The 22,625-nt window shown below is 42.0% G+C and overlaps 1 protein-coding gene and 1 pseudogene across 7 annotated transcripts in view; one reads left to right on the top strand and one right to left on the bottom strand.

Annotated features, from left to right (window-relative positions):
• Arhgef3 (Rho guanine nucleotide exchange factor 3) overlaps positions 1 to 22,625 on the top strand; it is a 326,782-nt gene that overhangs the window by 203,880 nt on the left and 100,277 nt on the right. The gene's annotated exons all lie outside the window — the stretch shown is intronic.
• On the bottom strand, positions 18,639 to 21,334 carry LOC125358559 (annotated as a pseudogene).

Here is a 22,625-nt window from a genome sequence, read left to right as displayed (position 1 = left end):
GCTGCTAAATGAATTAGGAAGCCAGGACGATCTCCCAAGAATGAATAAACATTTTATATTTAAATGTATCTTTCTGTGTCTTACTGTGAGCAGCAAAGAAAAATGGACCAACAAAGAAATATAAAATAAAGTACTAGTGTTTGCAATAATGTTATAGGGCTCATTTCAGTTCAATTAAAGTATCAACAGATAGGCTTTCTGGACCATTCTACAATAGGATCTTTTTTGCTTTGACAGTACTGGTGAGCTGGCCTGATGGAAAAATAGAAGCCAATGTGAGCGACTAGTTATATATAACTGTATGACTACAAATTTAGGGTCTTTAGTGGTGTCCATTTATTATGATATACTAATTGGGAGTTGGGGAGTAATAAGCTAAAATGGGGGTGCAATTCAGAATGTGGGTGTCACCTGAGGTTTGACTAGACAAGGATCTGCTTCACGACTCCTACATTTGCTGGTAACTTTCAAAGCCTTCTAGTTTTAAGAGTGATGGCTTTGGGTTCTCATGGCGGGGGCCTAGAAGTCACCTTCAGCTTTGAAAGGCTTGCCATATGGGCCTCTCAGCATGGCCCCATTTTCTTTCTTGGTGCTGGTGGAACTTGAACTCAGGGCTTTGTACTCTGGCTTGGCTTTTTCGCTCAAGTGTGGTCCTCTACCACTTGAGCTACAGCTCTGCTTTCCACTTTCTGGTTGTTAGTTGGAAATAAGAGTCTCATGGACTTCTCTCCCTGGGCTGGCTTCAAAACTAGATCCTTAGATCTTGGCCTCCAGGGTAGCTAGGATTATTGTCATGAGCCCCCAGCACCCAACAGCCTCATTTCTTTAATTCCAGCAAAGGAGAGAGTTGCCTTCATGTACACCCAACCCATCTATGTAATCTAGCAGTGTGCATCTGTGTGTGTGTGTGTGTATGTGTATGCGTGTTCTTGTGTTCATTGTGGTCCCATGCAGTAATCAAGGGATCAGAGGCATGCACACCAGTAGCAGGGATTGGAGGACACCTTTAGAGGTAGCCTGCCGTGATTTGCCAAGACTATGGTAGAGGAGAGGGAGAAGTTGAGAAGGTAAAGACATTGTGGTCTATAGAACTCCCAGAAAGCATTGCTGTTGTCACAAAACCATCCCGTTTTCCTCTTACTTCCTGTAATGGTGGAACATTGGTCCAGAGCCCCCTTCCCATTCTCTTAATCTTCAGAGAATGGTTTTCAGTCTTGCTCTGAGGTTCAGGCCAAACCTGCTTCTTGCTCTGTTGGTTGGAATCTCCTGGCAGCAATGCTTGGTACTGGTTTTATTTTCCTTTTTCTTTCTTTTTTTTCAGTCTGGAAGATTTTGTTCCTTTTATTTGTTTTTAAAATATCATTTGTGGGAAATTAACAAATAGAACTCCAGACAAAATGCTGAGAAGGTTTCAAGTGTCCATTCAAGCATTTTATTTATTAATTTGATGATAATCCACAAGAAAAAAGAATTTAATGGCCCTTAGAAAATCTAACCCTGGGGCTGGGAATATGGCCTAGTGGCAAGAGTGCTCACCTCATATACATGAAGCCCTGGCTTCGATTCCCCAGCACCACATATATAGAAAGCGGCCAGAGGTGGCACTGTGGCTCAAGTGGCAGAGTGCTAGCCTTGAGCAAAAAGAAGCCAGGGACAGTGCTCAGGCCCTGAGTCCAAGCCCCAGGACTGGCAAAAAAAAAAAAGAAAAAGAAAATCTAACCCTGGTATTAGAATAATAGGTCTCCCTTGAGCCATATCACTCAGCCACAATTTGGCAACCTTAAGTCTAAGGTGTGGTGCCCATATTACTAGGATATTTTAAAGGGAGCAAACTGGTTTTGAACATAAACTGGAACCTTATACACAATAGAAATCTCTACTTACTTTCTGCACTATTGAGCAAAATTTGCCATAATGCATTAAATAATTGTGCTTTACCAGTATTCACCATGTCCTGTGCTTTCTTCATGCTATCTTCCTTTTGTTTTTGTTTTTTTAGTGCTAGCACTGGAATTTAGGGTCTCATGCTAGGCAGGTACTCTACAACTGAGCTACATCTTTAGTTAATAGTTATTTTGAGATGGGGTCTTTCTTTTTCCCCGGGCATGCACCTGGACCATGATCCTCTTATTTAATACTTTCTGCTGTAACTGGGAGAGCAGGTGCATGCCACCACACCCCTCTTCTTCCTCCACCAAAGTGGAGTCTTGAGAGAATTTTTTGTGTGGACTGGCCTGGGTCTTCCATCCTTCCAGATTCAGCCTCCCACATAGCTAAAATGACATGCTCATACCACCAAGCCCAGCTATTGGAGAAAGGGAGTCTTCTGGACTTTTCTGCCTAAGCTAGCCTCTAACATCAATCTTCCTAATCTCAGCCTAGTCTCAGCCTATCAAGAAGCTAGAATGATAGGTGTGAGCCACCAAGCTTGGCGCTCTCTCTCTCTCTCTCTCTCTCTCTCTCTCTCTCTCTCTCTCTCTGATTCTGGGGCTTGAACTCAGGACCAGGGCGCTATCCTTAAGCCTCTTTGTGCTCAAGGCTAGTGCTCTATCACTTGAGCCACAGTGCCACTTCCAGCTTTTTCTCAGTAGCTTATTGGAGATAAGAGCCTCACAAACTTTCCTGCCTGGGCTGGCTTCAAGCCATGATCCTCAGACCTCAGACTCCTAAGTAGCTAGGATTACAGGCATGAGCCACTGGCAACATGCTTTTTTTTTTTTTTTTTTAACAGAATCTTGCCAGTAACTTAGAAAGGTAAATATGGCAAGATTGCTTTATTCACAAATTTATTACATGTGAAGTTTGAACAGACATGGTCAAAATATAATAATAAATGTTAAAATCTAAAGAAATTTCAGCCGGGTACCAGTAGCTCATGCCTGTAATCCTATCTACTCAGGAGGTTGAGATCTGAGGATTGTGGTTCAAAGCCATCCCGGGAAGAAAAGTTCCTATGAGACTCTTATCTCTATTAACCACTAAAAAGCCAGTAGTGGAGCCAGTAGCTCAAAGCAGGAGAAAGGGAGAGGGAGCCTTGAGCAAAAGAGCTCAGGGACAGCACCCAGGCCCTGACTTCAAGCTCCACAACTAACAACAAACAAAAAGAAATTTCAAAAAAAATTTTTAATCCCCATGTGCACCTTACACAGCTCAGTTTATATGGAGAAGCTCAGTGCCATGTTATTGTCAGATGAATTTAAACCATTGTGTGATCTGCTAGGTGCCAGTGGCTCATGCCTATAATCCTAGTTATTCAGGAGGCTGATAGCTGAGGACTGAGTTTCAAAGCTAGCCTGGCAGGAAAGTCCTTGAGACTGTTATCTCCAATTAATTGATTAATTGGAGCTGTGGCTCAAGTGGTAGAGCACTATTACAAAAAATCAGGGACATTACCCAGGCTCTGAGTTCAAGCCCAGGGCCAGCACAAAAGAAAGAGAAAAAAGGAGGAAAAAAAAAAGAAGAAAAGCAAGAAAAAGGAAAATTGCTTATTAATTAAACTATTAAAGGGAAATTTTGATGTTCATTAAAGGACAGTGTGTCTGTAGCAGAAGTTGAACCATGTTGCGAGAACAGTTAATGAGGTGTTCACAGTACACACCTCTGCATCCTTAGTGTGTATGGTTATTACTTGGCAGTGGTCTCATTAGAATTAGAAACCCACAGGTACTATGGGTCTGCTGGAATATCTTCATTTGGCCAGTGTGAGGCTGAGATTCAGAGATTCTGTCTGTATGTCCTATTAACTTTCATTGTATACCCAGACTTGCAGAACTAAGGCCAATCCCACACACACTTTGTCATCCATGTAGTATTGTTGTAAGAATTCATGTAGCAGTCTAGAAACTGAAAGGGGCAGAAATTGAAGAGACATTTCCTCTGGTGTGTCATGGATCTCCAAGAGACAGTGGGATAGAACAGGCAAAGGTTGAATCGCATGACATCTTTACCTTTCATAATATAAAATGCAGGCTGGAAATGGCAGCCCATATCTGTAATCTCAGCCCTTAGCTGCTGAAGTAAGAAGATTTAGAGTTTGAGGCTAACCTGGGCTTCCAATGGAGACCTTGTCTCAAAAACAAATTATAGAAATTGGAGTATGTCATTTGTGTACTAAACAAAATCATCATAAAGCCTATTTTTTAGTGATACACATTTTTCAACAATATGTAGAAAGTGACCTGAAATCCTAACACCCTAAATTCATTAAAATAGTTTTAATGAATAGTTGGTGCTATGTTTTATTATTTATTTATTAACAATTCTTTAATTAAAATAGTTTTAATGCACTATGGGAAAGAGTTGAATGTCATCATGAACACTGACGTTTTTATGAGGAAATATTCATGTTACTTGTATAATTAGAAGTTATTTTTAAAGTAAAATGTAAACCAGCAAGGCACTCCACTTCATGTCTGGCTACAACCAAACGTTGCAGTTATTTATAAGTCATTTCAGCAATAAAGAGGGGGAAAAAGTGACCTAAAAATACCAAGTCATCAGCTGGGAAGGTGGCTTAGTGGTAGAGGGCTTGCCTAGGATGCATGTAACCCTGGGTTTGATTCCTCAGCACCACATACACAGAAAAAGCCAGAAGTGGTGCTGTGGCTCAAGTGGTAGAGTGCTAGCCTTGAGCAAAAGAAGCCCAGGGACAGTATCCAGACCCTGAGTTCAAGCCCCAGGACTGGCAAAAAAGAAAGGAAAGAAGGGAGGGAGGGAGGGAGGGAGGGAGGGAGGGAGGGAGGAAGGAAGGAAGGAAGGAAAGAAAGAAAGAAAGAAAGAAAGAAAGAAAATACCAAGTCATCAAGAGGATATTTTCCTTGAGATACTTCTAAATCAGCTGGGACCTTGATGTCTAACTGTCTTCTAAACAGGGTTCTTGCTCAGGGGTCAGCTTGTGGCCAGCTATTGAGAATTCCTTGGTGAGCCCAATCCCAGAGGACATAGGGCCAAGTCAGTGGGTCTGCATGCATCTAGACATCTCAGTCTTCCCACTCTTCCCCTCACACTGAGTAATTTTTTAGGGCTAGATGGTTGTGTATATGTGTATACACAAGTATTTGTGTGCATACTTGCATGTGTGTGTGTGTGTATGTGTGTACTCAAAGAAAGAAGAACAGAAATGGAATTACTTGATGGAGAAGAAAGGGGGAAAAGGGAGGGGGGAACACTTATTTTAAAATAGCACGATTGTAGAGAGCTCCTAGGGATCCTAATGTCCAGGCTGATGGCCTCAGTTAGATACCAGTCTGAAGAGATTTATCAACTCCACTGTGTGTGTGTGTATGTGTTTGTGTGTGTGTGTATGTGTGTATGTGTGTCTTGTGTTCTTGAGGCTTGAATTTAGGACCTTGTCTTCTTGTTTAGCTTTTTCTGCCCCGGCTGGCATTGACCCTTCATCCTCAGATTTCTGCCTCCTGATTAGCTAAGATAACAGGTATGAACCACCTGCATGTCTCATGATAGACTACTTAATTCTTAAGAGAAATGGCATAAGAACTTGAGTGTTTTATCTCACTCTTGAAAGTATGTAAGTGAGGGGCTGGGACTATGGCCTAGTGGCAAGAGCGCTTGCCTCGTATACATGAAGCCCTGGGTTCGATTCCCCAGCACCACATATATAGAAACCAGCCAGAAGTGGCGCTGTGGCTCAAGTGGTAGAGTGCTAGCCTTGAGCAAAAAGGAAGCCAGGGACAGTGCTCAGGCCCTGAGTTCAAGGCCCAGGACTGGAAAAAAAGAACAAGAAAGTATGTAAGTGATACAAAAATTACCTCAGTCTTAAAAAAAGATTCAAGTTGAATTTGCTAGCTGTATATTTGTTTAAATCTATATTGAAGTAAATACATATATAACTATTGAGATAAAAATTTGTGTAACCAAATGACCACCAATTAAGCTGGAAGTAAAGCTGTGGCTCAAGTGGTAGAGCACTAGCCTTGAGCAAAAGAAGCTAAGGGACAGTGCCCAGTCCCTGAGTTCAAGCCCCAGGACACACACACACACACACACACACACACACACACACACACACACACAAACACTGCATGTATCTGCCTACAACTTCAAATCTAGTGGTGCTGGACCATCTTGAGGGAATGTGGACACAGTGTGGTAGACTGTGTGTGGTGGGGGAATGGGGTCTGAATTCAAATCTTGCCTCCATGGCTAACATAGTGACTTGGGGACTTAATACCCTTTTACCTCAATTTCCTCACCATAAAGTGGGCTTAATGACAGCTCCCATCTTGTAAAGTGATGCTTAAAAATGTCAGCAAGAAAAAAAAGTTATTTTTTTTTAATGGTGGGCAGTATTGGTTTTAAACTCAGGGCCTCATGATTGCTAGACTAGCAGAGCTACCCCTCTAGCCCTTTTTTTTCCCCCCCACTGGTAACTTTTCAGATAGGGTCTTACTTCCTGCCTGGACATGCACCCAAGCCACAGTTTCCCTGTTTTTAGGCTCCTGTGGCCACTGAGAAGTCACAGGTGTGTGCCGGCATATGCAGCTTCTCTTGGTAGAAACGGTCTCATGGATTTCCCTGAGTGGTTTCTGTAATCCTCCCAATCTCAGCCTCCACATAACTGGGATGATAGATGTGTGCCATGGTGCCCAGCTATGCACATCTCACTAACTTTTCTGCCTAGGCTGCCTTGAACCTTCATCCTTCCAAACCCAACCTCCCAAATGGCTATGACTATAGATGTGAGCCACAAGTGCCCAGTGAGAAAATGGTCTTTCTTCAAACAATAAAACAACTGCCATTCTCCTGATTCAGTGTAACCTCAGCAAACAGTGCTGCCATTATTTACAGTTGTTTTGAAATTTGGGATATTTTTGTTTTTATTCCTTTAAGTGGTCCCCTGTCGGTCCACTTCTTTTTTCTTTCCACATTCAGTAAGAAAGTTTATTATATTTGAGGAAAACTTAAAAAATAACCAAAATGCTTTACAGTCTTGGTCCACATCTTTAATGAACACTTAGGCTGTAATTCCTGAAGAACCCATTTCACATGGCTCCCATGGCAGGGAGAGGTAAAACACAGATTACATAGTTCCCCTGTAATGCACAGAATCACTCCCAAGAATTTTTCTAATTAAGTGCTCTTGGTGGGGAGGGTTGAGGTCTCTTGAGTATGAAACTATGTAACTAAAGCCTTAGAAACATCTCAGACTGTGGGTGCTTATGTTTAAATTTTATATCAAATGCACCAAGCCCTGCCTGCCTCTAGTACTTGCCTGGCTAGCTTTTGTACATAGGAAAAGGAAGATCGGGTGGCATTCAGATTGTTAACTGCCTTGATGTGGAAGCAGGGAGTGTGAGGCATGCAGAGTTGATGGCAGCAAGCTGGGTAAGTTGTGTCTAGTTAGAGGACACAAAGTCTCACAGCTGGCAGCGAGGTGAAAGGAGCTGGGAGTGGAGAAGAAGGCAGTAAATTCTCCTTCTTGCCATCTCTTAGAGTCTCTTCCATTGCTGCTGCTTTTGTGTGGTGTGTGTGTGTGTGTGTGTGTGTGTGTGTGTGTGTGTGTGTGTGTGTGTCCTTGGGCTTGAACTCAAGGCCTGAACACTGTCCCTGAGCTTTGTTTTTGTTCAAGGCTAGTCACAACTCCATTTCTGAACTTTTCTGAGTAAGTTGTTGCAGATGAGAGTCTCATAGACTTTCCTATCCTGGCTGCTTCAAACCAAGATCCTCAGACCTCAGCCTTCTGAGTAGCTAGGTGCATTGCCATGGATATTTTAGGGCAAAAAATATATAATGAACCATCTAGCCTAACTTGGATCTTATTGCTTTGGACATAGCTTTTGTGTATGCTATATGCTTTTTAAGAAAAAATAATCTGGATTTATTGTGTCATTTTTCTTAAGAATTAAGTGATTTGGCCCTTCCGGGGATGTAGTGAATCTCATACAAGTCCACACATTGTAAGGATTTGTCTCCTTCTACTCAAATGACACAGTGGGCATATCTAGGGATCTTGGTAATTTGCCATCCTGATCAGACAAATCTAGAGGTACTCATGCACTGGGTGGGGGGAGAGGGAGAAAGGGATGTCAACATTTCTGTACCCTGAAGTACTAAGTGTGCTTTAAGGTTGGTAGATTCTGGGTTAGTACCTTCTATAATATTGCTTAATTGTATAGATTTATATCGGGAACTTTGCTATTTCAGTCTTACAGTTTTTCTATCTCAATTTCTTTTTTTTTTTTTGGCCAGTCCTGGGGCTTGGACTCAGAGCCTGAGCACTGTCCCTGGCTTCTTCTTGCTCAAGGCTAGCACTCTGCCACTTGAGCCACAGCGCCACTTCTGGCCATTTTCTGTATATGTGGTGCTGGGGAATCGAACCTAGGGCCTCATGTATACGAGGCAAGCACTCTAGCCACTAGGCCATATCCCCAGCCCCTCTATCTCAATTTCTTAATAAAGAAATATCCTAGAACTTATTATACCTAAAAAAAGAAAACATTTTGGTCTTCATTTAATGAAATAAATAACTTTAAAAAATAGTTTTGTCAGACCCTAGTGGCTTATGCTCAGGAGGCTGAGCTCTAAGGATTGAGGTTCAAAGCCAGTCACGGTAAGAAAGTACACAAGACTTTATCTCCAAATTAATCAGCAAAAAGCTGGAAATGATGCAGTGGTGGCACACTAGCTGTGAGCAGAAAAGAAACCAAGCAAAAGTGCAAGGCCCTGAGTTCAATTCCCCATATGAGCATCAAAAACAAAATTACAAACCTTTTCACTTGATGTCAAATGCTCTCTTGGAGATGTCTCTCCTGTTTTAAAATGAGGTGAGTGAGTTGGCCACAGAAACATGAGCCAGGGTGAAGCTTTCACTCCTGCCATCTCCTGCTTTCTTTATCGACTTTGTATGATGTTCTCTCATGGTGTACTACAGAGTTCCTGGAAACACACTTTTGTGATCTTGTGAGAGAAGAGGCAGATGAGCAGTGCATGCTGGCTGGCTGGGGTGGGGGTGGTAGTTAAGATATTTTTAAAAGCAGATGTTTGATGAGAGTGTATCTGGAGCCTCACCCGTTCTTATCTGGATAATGTGGGAACTGGATGACATCTTTGTCCCTTTCCTGCTCTAAACACACTGGGAACTTATAGAAGGGTGGGCCACCTATTGTCCTCAGACATTTGTATTTAGGATCATTGAATAGTAAATACATCATGGGACACAGTAAATATTTACAGCCCTCTGAATTAGTGTGCTGTTTTCTTGCTGTGGACCATTGTTGACAGGCTCCCCTAAACATTGTGTGTGTTTTTTATTGAGCATGACAGAAAAGTCTGAAGATGTCTTTGTTATATATATAGCCAGTCCTAGGGCTTGAACTCAGGGCCTGGGCACTGTCCCTGAGCTCCTTTTGCTCAAGACTGCGCACTCTACCACTTGTGCCACAGTGCCACTTCCAGCTTTTTCTGTTTGTATGGTATTAAGGAATTGAACCCAGGGCTTTATGCATGCTAGGCCAGCACTCTACCACTAAGCCACATTCCCAGCCTTCTGTATTTATTTATTTAGTCCCCTGCACTGGTCCTGGGGCTTGAACTAAGTGCCTGAGCATTAACTTTAAGCCCTTTTTTTTTTTCTTCTTTTGCTCAAGGCTAGTGATTTACCACTAGAGCCACAGCTCCACTTCCAGCTTTTGAGTGGGTAATTGGAGATGAGAGTCATGGCTTTTCTTTCCTAGGCTGGCTTTGAACTTGTGTCATCAGACCTCAGCCACCTGAGTAGCTAGGATTACAGCTGTGAGCCACCGGCACTCAGCTTGAGGTGGTTTTTAAATGTAATCTCTTTGCTGTGCTGCACACCTGTAATCCTAGCTACTTGGGTCTGATTGGGGACATTTCCTTGAGTCCCGGAATTCAGGAACAGCTTGGCCAATATATCAAGATCCCAGCCCAGAACATACACCAAAAGAGACTGAGAATGCTACTCAGTGATACAGTATTTACCTAGCACATGTGAGGCCTTCAGTTTAATCCTCAGCATTTAAAATTAAAGAAAAGGGTTGGGCACTGGGGCTCACATATTTAATCTTAGCCATTCAGGGGGCTGCACAGTTCCTAGCCAGCCAGGGCAGGAAAGTTTGGGAGACCCTTATCTCCAATTAACTACCAAAAAGCCAGGAGTGGAGTCGTGGCTCCAGTGATAGAGTAGTATCTAGCTTGATTGGAAAAGCAAAAGGACAGTGCTCAGGCCTTGAGTCAAGCCCCAGTAACAGCACACAAAAAAATAAATCCATAAATGAAGAACATATAAGTAAAGAAAAGAAGTGGAGGTGTGACAAGTGCTAGAGCATTAATCTTGAGTGAAAAAGCCAATCAAAAGCAAGAGGACATGAGTTCAAGCTCAGTTTGAACCAGCACACACAAAAAAGTTTAAAGACATTGTTGCAACTTAATAATGTATATTAAATCTAACAATACATTTGTGCTTATAAAAAATAAAGAAAAGAAAGAGTGGAAAAAGCAATCTCTTTGCTTCTGAGTACTAAAAATACTCACCCAAGAATAGGGTGGGCTGCTGGAACTGTCTCATCCACCATTTCCTGTTAGCAACCTGAAGGAAGATGCAGAGGCTGACACATAGTCAAGATGACCTAATGCTGGGATCTGGTGGTTGAAGTCATCCCACAGGCTTCCTGTCAGATGAAATGTTTCCGGGTGTGAGAGCCTGGAGATCCCATGAGGTGTAGGGTTCCTATAACTGTCCCAGATTTTGCAAACAGGGACCAGGCTCACTTGTCTACTAGGAGCTGCTAAGTTACAAACACGGGGAGGGACATTCCTAGGGCCACAGGCTTGTTGCAATGGTGAGTTGCAAGCATACCCAGTCAGCCAGCACACCACACCCTTGAAGGTTTGGGGAGAGGGTGTAGAGTCTAAGAGCCAAACAACCAGGACCCTATTTGTCATTGTTTCATATTTTGGCTAGGCTTTCACCTGGAACAGTTTTAGATATGCAGAAAAGTAGCAGAGATAGAAAATTCCTATTTATCATTCACCCAGCTTCCCCTTATGTTACCACAGTATAGTTGGCAAGACAAAACAAAAAAAAACACAAGACAATGAGTTGGGCACTTGTAATCCTAGCTACTCACAAAGCTGAGATTTGAAGATCACAGTTTGAAGCCAGCCCGGGTGGGGAAAGTCTGTGAGATTCTTATCTCCAATTAGTCAGCAAGAAAGCAGAGGTGGAGCTGTGGCTCAAGTGGGGAGAGCACCAGCTTTGAGGGAAAAAGCCAAGGGAGAATGCAAGGATTTAATACTGGCACAGGAAAAAGAGGCGGGGGGTGGGGGGGCAAGGGAGAAAATGACTTTAATATCTTTCCACTAAGGAAACAACAAACTGTTAAGGCTGAACCTCATAATCTTCTTTAAAAAATTTTTTAGCAACCAAATGCCATGTCTATATTATATAAGGACACATAAACATATATGAAATCTTGCTTCAAAAATATATCCATGCAGATGCACAAAAGTATCTAGTTATATATAAAAAGGCATTTTGCCTTCTTGCCTTTGACACAGGTTATACAAGTGATCCTTTTGCCTTTTGGCATGGTCATGACCATCAGCCAGTATGTTTTGCTCTATTGTGTGGATTTGCTATTTCAGAAGTTTGATAAGCAGGACTGTAGCCCCTGAGTCACACTCGCCAGGCCTGGCCCCAGGAATCTGTGCCTTTTGGTTGTGAGGTCAGCTCATGGTAGTTTTCTAACTCCTGTCTCAAGTCTAAGCCACTAGCAGCAGTGTGATTTCCTTCATTATTGTATTCGATGTGGTTCCAGTGCACAAGGCTGTTGAGCTGTTGTAACTATAGACTGGGCTTTGTGGAATTCCAGGAAGAAAGATGGCTCTTGATAAAGTCCATGAACTTACATCAATTTGCTGGTCTTAGAACCTTTCTTCACACACACACACACACACACACACACACACACACACACACAAACACATAAACATGCTGGTACTTGAGCTCTCCTTTGGTGTCCCTACCCTCAAGCCTGGTATTCTACCACTTGAGCCATACCACCACTTTTGGCTAATTAGAGATAAGAGTCTTATAGACTTTTTTGGTTAGGGTAGTTTTGAACCTCTGTCCTCAGCAAGGATTATAGGTGTGAGCACCAGAACTTTCCCCAGAGCCTTTTTTTTTATTACTTTATTAATCATTATTATTATTACTTCTATTATATCTTTTTGTTTGTTCAGTTCATTTGGTTGGTTGGTTACAGTGCTGGGGATTAGGGTCTTATAAGCATATACTCCACAATGAGCTAGACCCAACCTGGTTACAGTATTTGTTTTGTTTTTTGCCAGTCCTGGGGCTTGGACTCAGGGCCTGAGCACTGTCACTGGTTTCTTTTTGCTCAAGGCTAGCACTCCACCACTTGAGCCACAGAGCCACTTCTGGCTTTTTCTGTTTATGTGGTACTGAGGAATCAAACCCAGGGCTTCATGCATGCAAGGCAAGCATTCTACTGCTAAGCCATATTCCCAGCCCACTGGTTACAGTACTTGTAAATTTCATTTAAGAATAGTTAACTACAAAATACAGAATAGGATGAACTAATCAGAGCCGAGTCAATGGTTTAAACCAGATTTTATCTCAAGCATGCTAATCATGGAAAGATTCCAGTACAATCATAGTATCTCTTTAAAGGAACAGCTGTGTCAAAGCCTTACAAAAAAAGTTTCCCCGGAGAGTAAGGAAAATGTGTCACTTCAGAAAGAGAAATGGTAAGCATCCTTTCAAGATTCAGGGCTAGGGCTGGGGATATAGCCTAGTGGCAAGAGTGCCTGCCTCGGATACACGAGGCCCTAGGTTCGATTCCCCAGCACCACATATACAGAAAACGGCCAGAAGCGGCGCTGTGGCTCAAGTGGCAAAGTGCTAGCCTTGAGTGGGAAGAAGCCAGGGACAGTGCTCAGGCCCTGAGTCCAAGGCCCAGGACTGGCCAAAAAAAAAAAAAGATTCAGGGCTAGTCATAAGCACTAAGAGAAAATTTCCAAAGCAAATAGTGGTATCACTAAAATGTAACAAATATTCATTATTGATCACATGAGATTTTATAACAGTGGATGGATTCTATATAGCTGTCAAAGAAACACAATGTTTGGTAGTGAAATAGCAAAAAAACAAAGACCTCATTAGAGCAGGGCACAGGTGGCTCATGCCTGTAATCCTAACTACTCAGGAGACTAAGATCTGAGGATCTTATTTATCATTTTGCCAGTGAAAAAGACTCTATATTTTAATATCTGAAAATATGGGAGTGAATTTATCTTATATATATTTGTACCCACCAAACACTGTAGTATTAGATTTTTTCAGTTGTTATTTAACTCTGTAAATATTGATCTATATAACATTTTACCTTACCCTCCAGTGGGGTGTTTTGGGTTTTTTTTTGCAGCTTTTTACAAAAATATTGATATACTATGGAAAAGTTGGGAAATAGAGATTTTTTTCTGCAGCATATTTTAAAGGGTACATAATATTGCAGCTCAGTTGTATTAAATGAATAAAGTATATTACTTAAAGTACTTTTATGTGTGTGTATGTGTGCTTTTGTGTGCTGGTACTAGGGCTTGAACTTAGGAACTGGATGCTATCCTTTAACTTTTTCTCTTAAGGCTGGGGTTCTACCACTTGAGCCACACCTCTACTTCCAGCTTTTCTTTTTTTGCTGATCAGTTGGAGTTGGACCACAAGATCTGAACTCAGCTCTCAGCCTCCTGAGTAGCTAGGATTAAAAGTATGAGCCACCAGCTACCAGCTTAATTCTATCTTTTTTAATTAAAACATTTCCTGTGGTGGTTTTATTGGTATACTTTTGTACATATTTAGAGCTGTATTCCCAGGAGTGGAATTAATTGACTTTGAAATGTTCACTTCAATATCCTAAATTGTATGGCTCAAGTGGTTGAGTGCCTGCTTTAAAAATATGAGCCTCTGAGTCCAAACCTTAGTACTACTCATAAAAGAAATGCACTTTGGGACTGAGCATGGTGTTGCCTGCTTGTAGTCCTAGCTACTTGAGAGACAGAGTCAGAAAACACTTGAGAAGTAATCTAAAACGGGAAGGGCTAGAGACATGGCTCATGCAGTAGAGTTCTTGCCTAGCAAGTACAAGGCCCAGAGTTCAACTCTCAATATGGGGGGTGGGGGGGACTTGGAGGTCCTGGCCATTCCAACATTTAGTTGCATGTTAGAAATGGCTTCTCTGAGCTGAGTGCTAGGCCTGTAATCTTAGCTACAGTAGTTTGAAGCCAGCCCAGGCAGTAAAGTCTGTGAGACTTTATTCTCCAGTTAACCATCAAAAGCTAGAAGTAGAGCTATGGCTCAAGTGGTAGGGTTCCAGCCCTGAGCAAAAAAGCTGAGAAGGAAGGAGGGAGGCAGGGAGGGAAGGAGAAAGAAGGAAAGGAAAGGAGCCAGAGAGGGAGGGAGGGAGGGAGGGAAGGAGGAAAGGAAGGAAGGAAGGAAGGAATTACTTTTCTGGCTACCAGAAGACACACTTAACAATCCTGTTGAAGTTGTAGAACGGAGTTGTTCACGTGGCTGTGTGCACACTATAGCAGCTGGGGTGGACTCAAGCAACCAGAGCTAAACTTTCCAGTGACGTGCTGCAGTTTGTCTTGGCCTCATCACTGGAGGCGATGGCCTTGAGGACAGCATTTGCAAAGGGGCAGGCCTCCACAGGCTCAGCCAACACTGCATTCCCTCCCTCCAGCTGCCAGCAGCTTCACAAAATAGCTGATCAATTCCATGATAGTCATCCTTTCTGGGTCCTTATGTTACTTATGGTATCTTTTATCCTCCTGTTCTGCTAGATGAACTGTCTGGACAAACTTCTAGTAAATCAAAGATAGAAAATGAGTTCCACTGACAAGTCAGATCAGCTGAGAGACTGCAGTATGGCTGCAGGAGGACCAGGCAAGGGATTCGTCCTGCAAGACTTGGGTGGTGGTGTGATTTCCTGAGTATGGTAGCAGAGTGGGGGAAATGTCTGGGATTTGTTGCTTGCTCCTACTCCTTCCTTTGTTTGCTTGTTTTGTGCCAATACTAGACTTGAACTCAGGGCCTCGTGCTCTCACATGGCTTTCTTCTCTCAAAGTTGGCACTCTACCAGTTGACCTACAGCTCTTCTTCTGGTGTGTTTGTGTGTGTGTGTGTGTGCGTGTGTGCGTGTGTGTGTGTCTGTCTGTGTTTGTGTGTGCTTGTGTAGGTGCATGCGTGCATGCCGGTCTTCAGGCTTGAACTCAGGGTCTGGATGCTGTCCCTGAGCTTTTGTACCAAAGGCTTCCACTCTACCACTTGAGCCACAACTCTACTTTTAGTTTTTTGGTGCTGAATTGATCATAAGATACTACCCAGGCTGGCTTTGCACTAAAATCCTCAAATCTTAGCCTCATGAGTATCTAGGATTATAGATGTGAGACACCGGCATCCAGCCTCTGCTGGCTCTTATGGTGGTTAAGTGAAAATAAGAGTCTAATGTATTTTGCTCCCCAGGCTGGCTTTGAATTGAGATCCTCAGATCTCAGCCTCCTGAGTAGGTAGGATCACAGGTGTGAGCCACCTGCTGGCAGCATCTCCTTCCTTACAAATACATAGTCTTCTTTGGGGTGATATTGATCAAGATGCATTTATACTCATAAACTAATGTGTTGAATTGAAACCCCTTGTACAAGTACACAAATAATTTCTTTTTTTTTTTTTTGCCAGTCCTGGGCCTTGGACTCAGGGCCTGAGCACTGTCCCTGGCTTCTTTTTGCTCAAGGCTAGCACTCTGCCACTTGAGTCACAGTGCCACTTCTGGCCATTTTCTGTATATGTGGCGCTGGGGAATTGAACCCAGGGCTTCAAGTATACGAGGCAAGTGCTCTTGCCACTAGGCCATATCCCCAGCCCCACAAATAATTTCTTTCTAGTTTTCATTCAGCATTCTACAAGTCCTGGCTTTAATCCCCACATTGGAAAAGAAGTGTTTTATTTAAACTCTTCCCTAAAGTATAGGAGTCACTAGTCTTTCCTAAAGCTGAAGATAAGTAACTTAATTTCTGCTTTGGATCCTGACTCTTCAGTTCTCTTAGGAAAGCATTTGTTTATCTAGTATAAGGTATGCTTTCTGTGAGTTCTGTATCTTTGAAAGCATGAATTGATGGGTGCGCTTGGAGAATAGGCTTCTGGGAGAGAGTGAAGTCAGGGCCATAATGCAGACAAATTCCTTCACATCATCATTGACCTTATACAGTGTCTCTTTGTACTGATTATATCTGGTTGCTTTTTAAGATCTTTGAGAACTGGTTTGCGTTGAGATCACTTTGGCATCCGCAGACACATAGACTATGTCTGATCTATGTGAGTGAGGAAATAAACTGTGGAATAAGTAAACTGCTGAATGAATGAATACTTAGAGTAATCCTAGGATGGGATTTATATTTTGGAACTATTTATTTAAAAAATAATTCCCTAAGTAGTTTCCATTTTCCCCACAAAAAATAATAGATCAAAGTTAGTAGGACATGTTTGTGCAGGACGAAAATATGCAGGTATCCTAAAAAGACCCACACTAATTGTTGGGGTCTCTGGGACCCCATTTCCCCCTATCTCCCAGGGGAAATGCCCGAATCCCAAACTATGAAAGAGTACTCGGCTTTGTCTCCCGCCCGCAGAAGGCAAAGCGTGCTCTTGTGGATAGCGTTTAGCCGAGAAGAGAGTTACCGAAAACCTCCCCCCCACCACCCCTCTCACGTGTCAGAGGTCGGTGCAGAAAGGAAGGCTCTTGGGAGACAGTCTGAGGTTTGAACTGGTCTCACCTGCCCAGGGAGCGGGCAGAAGAATTTATTACGGTGACAAAGGCAGAAGGGGAGGGACTTGGGGTGACTAGCTAATTGGCTGAACTGGGCTGCCCATCAGGTGATGTCATGAAACGTCCTCTGTGGGCAGGGACCACAATCCCCCAAGGGCCAGGCCTCCGTCATTAGACACATGGCCAAACCGAGAGAGGCAGGGACTGCTTGCTTCTCTTCCGGTTGAGGCCGGAAGGTGGGAGGGGTTCCCTCCCACACTGCTCCAGGGCTGGGGGAAGGGCAGCATCTTGGTGAAATTCTTTTTTTTTTTTTTTGGCCAGTCCTGGGCCTTGGACTCAGGGCCTGAGCCTTGTCCCTGGCTTCTTCCCGCTCAAGGCTAGCACTCTGCCACTTGAGCCACAGCGCCGCTTCTGGCCGTTTTCTGTATATGTGGTGCTGGGGAATCGAACCTAGGGCCTCGTGTATCTGAGGCAGGCACTCTTGCCACCAGGCTATATCCCCAGCCCAAAGGGCAGCATCTTGGGAGCTCTGTCGCCCCTCCCTCCTTAAGGCCAAACTAAATCCCCAACACTAATCACACTCCCTCCCTTTCATTGCATTAAAAAAATCACTGATGGTGAAAAACATACAACCTGCCAGTTCTAAAATTGCTCAAGTAGCCTCATGCTTGCCTCTGAAGCTCAGAGAATAGGAGAAGCCTGAGTAAGAAGGCGGTTTCCATTAATCTGAGGTAGACTAAGTGCCTTTTCCTGCAGAATTGTTAGGAAGCTGCAGAAATGCTTATATTGAACACCAACCATTTCTCTAAGAGATGTGGAGTTTTCCACTCTTTTGGAAAACTAGGGGGAGTCAAAATACTTAGGTCATTTTTTTCTCCTTTTTGGACAATTGAAGAAACAAAAACTCAGGCTGTGTGGCAGTGGCTCATGCCTGTACTTCTAGCTACTCAGGAGGCTGAAATCTGAGGATCATGGTTCAAGGCCAGCCCAGGCAAGAAATTGTGTGAAACTCTTATCTCCACAATTAACCCCCAGAAAACTAGAAATGATGCTGTGGCTCAAAGTGGTAGAGCATTAGTCCTGAGTACAAAGAGCTTAGGGGCAGTGCCCAGGTCCTGAGTATAACCCCCATGACTGAAAAATAAACAAAAACAACTTAGTCATTATTTTTTCCCTTTTGGGAAACAGAAAATAAAGAATGAAGTCAGTTAGGGTTGTTTGTTTGTTTTCAAGACAGGGTCTTGCTATGTAGCCCAGACAGGCCTCACATTTACAATCCTTCTACCTCTGCCTCACCAGTGCTGGTATTATTAGCATGTGCTGCCTTGCTAGGCCTTAATATTTTTTTTTATTTCAACAGTTTATTTATGTTAATGACAGGAATATTTTCTCAGATTAATTTTGTAACAGTGAGTGATAAGATAGATGTAGAAAAGCTAACACACATCAGTACATTTCAGAGAAAAAGGGTGTTACAATGGAAATTCATCTATCTTTTTTAACCAATGTTGAAATAAGTAAATTTTTAATAGAAAACTGAATCTTGTTCTTTCATACTTTAAATGTAAAAGTATTTTAATAGAGAATTCCATTTTATGCATCAATTTAGATTACAATAAAGGTACTGGATTATAGAATGTATCAGCAAAAACACTGGTAAATGTAAAAACAAACTAGCTGGAGAAATTTCCACATAGGATAAAGTCAATGATCATGTAAGTTCAACATGATTACAATGACTAAAGCAAAAATACAGAGTATAATTTTCAGTTTCTGGTTTGGCACATATTTTAATACATTTTCAAACATTAAACAATTTTACACCAGTATCTACTAAAACCAATTACCACAATAAAATTCATAAAGCTTAGTTAACTATTAACATCTTAAAAACTAATTCCCACATGAATTTTGTAAGCAAGTATATCCTCTGTGCTGTGTAAGCTGTCTGCCTTAGGATTCTGCAGGATTAAAAAGTATTTCCAAGTTAGTTTAGGCTGAATCCCCCAATTCCTTTGGTGGATCTGGTCAGGCCCTTATTTGCATACACTCATCACAACTTTGAGAAGAATGGAAGGCCTTCATACATGTCAGTTTTTAACTTTATCCAATCATTAATTTTCTGCACAGTTGTTTTTTCTTGACTTAGTATTTTTGCAAGTTTCTTCATCTTTTGTTCATTCCATTCTATATACTTCAACCCTTCTGACTGCAGCTGATCCAGCTTTTCATTTCGACTTTCATCTAGAGGTATATTTTCACACATGACAGGATTGAATCTAAAATATGTCAGGAGGTAACAGACCATCAAGCATTACATGGACTTCTTCTGTATCTGTAGCACTGTTGATAACATTAGAAGGTTTGGTTTTCAAGCTTGTATATGTTGCTGTGTTTCTCACATCACTCTCATAACGCCCAGTGCCCAAGGACACTATGCACTCTAATGGGACATCTGGCCAAAGACATTTACACTCGTGCATTGCCAACGCTGATGGGTTATTCAGAAGCAAGCCTCCATCTTGATTAAGATCGTTTCCCAATACATATTCTGGGAAGTAGCCGGGAGCAGCAGATGAGGCTCTAACTGCTTGCCACATTTTATATTGACAGCCTCCCAAATAATGAGAGTTGATTCCAGGAAAATGACCATAGTTTCTAAACACAAAAGCTTTTGGTGCTATCCCTCTGTTTACTATGGTACTTACAGCAGCTACCTTAGTGCACATAGGATTTCTTGCTGTTTCAATCATCAGTGCAGATCCCATTCTATCCTTAAGAATCTTTTCCCACATCTGACTGTAATAAAATGCATGGCTCCAACTCATTTTGACTGTTCCAAGAATCACATTTTGGGAAAATATGTCTGATCCTAATTTTCGATAAAGTTCCTCACATTCATCCAAAGGCATATGAAACAATCCCAGCATAAAAGCCAAAATGGCACCTGTGCTTACACCACAAATGTAATCAAAGAGCTGATGAATTGGCTTCTGAGTAAGCTCAACTAATTTCCGAAGTGTCTGAAGAGCAACTACACCCCTTGTTCCTCCACCATCAATTGTAAGAATTCGGATTCCTCTCCCTTTCACTGGATCCCCCTAACCAATTAAGGCCAAAGTTTCTCTAACTGCAGCCTGAAGAGTTTCATCTTTAATTTGTCTCAGTCGTAATAAATATGGAATGATTCTTTCCTTGATGGCTACCCCTTTTCCTTCAGGAAATTCTAGCAGATGAAAAGTCAATTCTTCAACTCTAGTAATGCAGAGCTTTGGGTCTATTGTTCTTCTTAAAGCCTGAACTAAGGCCCGAGTTCTATTATCAATACTCACTCTTGGAATAATCTTTTCTCGCTGAAGAGATAAATGCTTTTTATCCCCTGTAGTTTTGTCTTTGCTGATTGCTTGCTCTGTCTTAGTAGACTCTTCCTGTTCCTCTGATTGACTCGTTGAATCATACTTTAACTTGGGGACAAGTCCACCAATATAGCCACCTACTAAAGCTTGTACACCTTCAGTGGGACGAGAAAGAAAGTTAGCAATACTTTGTTTAGTAGAAACTGGAAGGAGTTCAGACACCCCAGTTGGACTTGCAGGCTTCTCTGCCGTGTCTATGGAAGACTGTGAGCCTGCCTTATCTGTAGTAGGTGTAGCAACTCCAGGATCTAAAGAACTAGACTTCACTTCTTCAACCTTGCCAACCTCTGGTTGGTCCTGGACATGTTTCCTTTCCTTTATTTGAGACATCTTCCCTTCACGATTGAAGTAGGAGTTAATGTGACTTGATAAAAAGACAAATGACTCTCCAACTTTTGTGGTTATACTACTTGTGTAATGATAAAGTCTCTGTTTCCCTATGTCTTCATCTTTATCTATAGTGTGGCTTTTCTCTTCTGCAGGACTCTTTTCTGATTATTTGTCACTGTATTTTTTCAGAGATTTAATAACTTAACGTTTTTCTGTTTGAACCAGCCACTATCTGATACTTTTCTTAATATTCGAGAATTTGGTTTAAATTGAGCTAAGCGTGAAATCATTTCATTTTGATAGCCAAAAACAGCCTTTGATACAGAGTTCAAAGTGCTTTTAATACTGAACATACGAATGTTCACTTTTGTAAGTCCTTTGGGAGCAGAAGTGCTAAGTTTCAAAAATCCAATTCGTAAAGCATGGTTGCTTGGAAAGTACCAGTGCTTATCACAAAAAAAGGCTTCATCTCTTGTCCATTTACATCTTACTTTGCTTATATGAAAACTTCTTTGTAGGTTGATATGGCTTATCCTGTGGTAATGATTAGGTGTGCAAACAAATTGCAGTCGCTGGCTTCTCTGCTTGCCCCAAAGACTTCTTGCATTACTAAGGAGGTAAATATATATATCTAAAGTGAAATTAATAGACATAATTTGAAATCATTTATTTTTATATGACATTCTCTCACTTCATTCATGAATGCTTCAGTAAAGAAACATCACAATTCATGGTCTTACCGAGATGTAGGCCGCAATCCTCCGGTGGTGGTGGAGGTGGAGGTGGCAGCAGCGCCCCGGCCAGTCACTCGAACCGCATCAGCCGTGTCAGCTGAGATCCCAACACAAACCAGGCCTTAATATTAATTTCTTGATCTCTGAAAAAAAACTTTTTTCCACATGAAGCCTGTGTAGAATTACATGATTCTGTTTTTCTATTCTTTCTCATTAGAGGTTGGTGCGAACTATGAGTGACTTAGCCCCAGAGTTGTGTGTTTCCTTCTAGGTCATTTTCTATATTGTATAAAAAGGTCCGAAGCCAGATGTGATGGCACATATCTGCAATTCCAGCATTCCAGAGACTGAAGCAGCAGAATCTCAAGAAGAGAGAAATGAAAAGGAAAGAGGAAGGGAGGAAGGGAGGGACGGAGGGATAGAGCCATGACTTCAAATCTTTCTGCTAAAGCTAAGTAAGTCTTCTTTCAAGGGAACAATATGGTCCTTTCACGTGGCTTAGATTTTTGGAAATAGAAGGAGATTAACTCAACAACTGAAAATCTTTCTCTGAAGTGATTTTGTTTTATTTTGCAGTACTAGGATTTGAACTCAGGGCTTTGTACTTGCTAGATAGTTAATTTACTGTTAGAGCCAAGTCTTTAGCCCTTTTTTCCTCTGTGGTTTGTTTTGTTGTGTTTTGAGATGTGGTCCATCTTTATCCCCAAGCTACTGGGATAGTCTTATTTAATGTTTCTGCCATAGCTGCCATGCACTGGCTTTCTTCTGTTGAGATGGGGTCTTACAAACTTTTCCCCCTGGGCAGTCTCAAATTGCAGTCCTTCTGATCTTTACCTTTTGTGTAGCAAGATTAGAATTAGGAGCCACCATACCCACCATTACATAGATTTTGCAGGTGGTCAAGTACCTCCCTAGCAAGTATGAGGCTCTGAGTTCAATCCCCAGTGTTACCAACAGAACAAAGAAAGCATAATTTTACTACTGAAAGAGCTACTCTTTTATTTTGGTCTCTAAAGTATGTAACTGCTAAGTGTGTAACTATGAACACATGAATCAGATGACAGGAAGCACAGATTCTGTTTTCTGACTTGCTTATGTTACTTAATAGCACACATGCTGGCCTCTGACCACCATCCTCAGATCTCAGCCTCTTGTGTAGCTGGGATTACAGAGATGAGCCACCAGGACCTGGTGACTAAAATTCTTTTTTGTTGATATTGTTGCAAGACCAGGACTCAAGCCTGGAATCTAATGCTTTGCTCATTGGCTGGTGCTCTACCAACTGAGCCATACTTCTAATCCCAACTTAAAATTTCTTAATA

Source organism: Perognathus longimembris, chromosome 10 (assembly GCF_023159225.1).
Source record: "Perognathus longimembris pacificus isolate PPM17 chromosome 10, ASM2315922v1, whole genome shotgun sequence".
Taxonomy (NCBI): Eukaryota; Metazoa; Chordata; class Mammalia; order Rodentia; family Heteromyidae; genus Perognathus; species Perognathus longimembris.
This window is presented reverse-complemented; position numbering and strand designations above follow the sequence as displayed.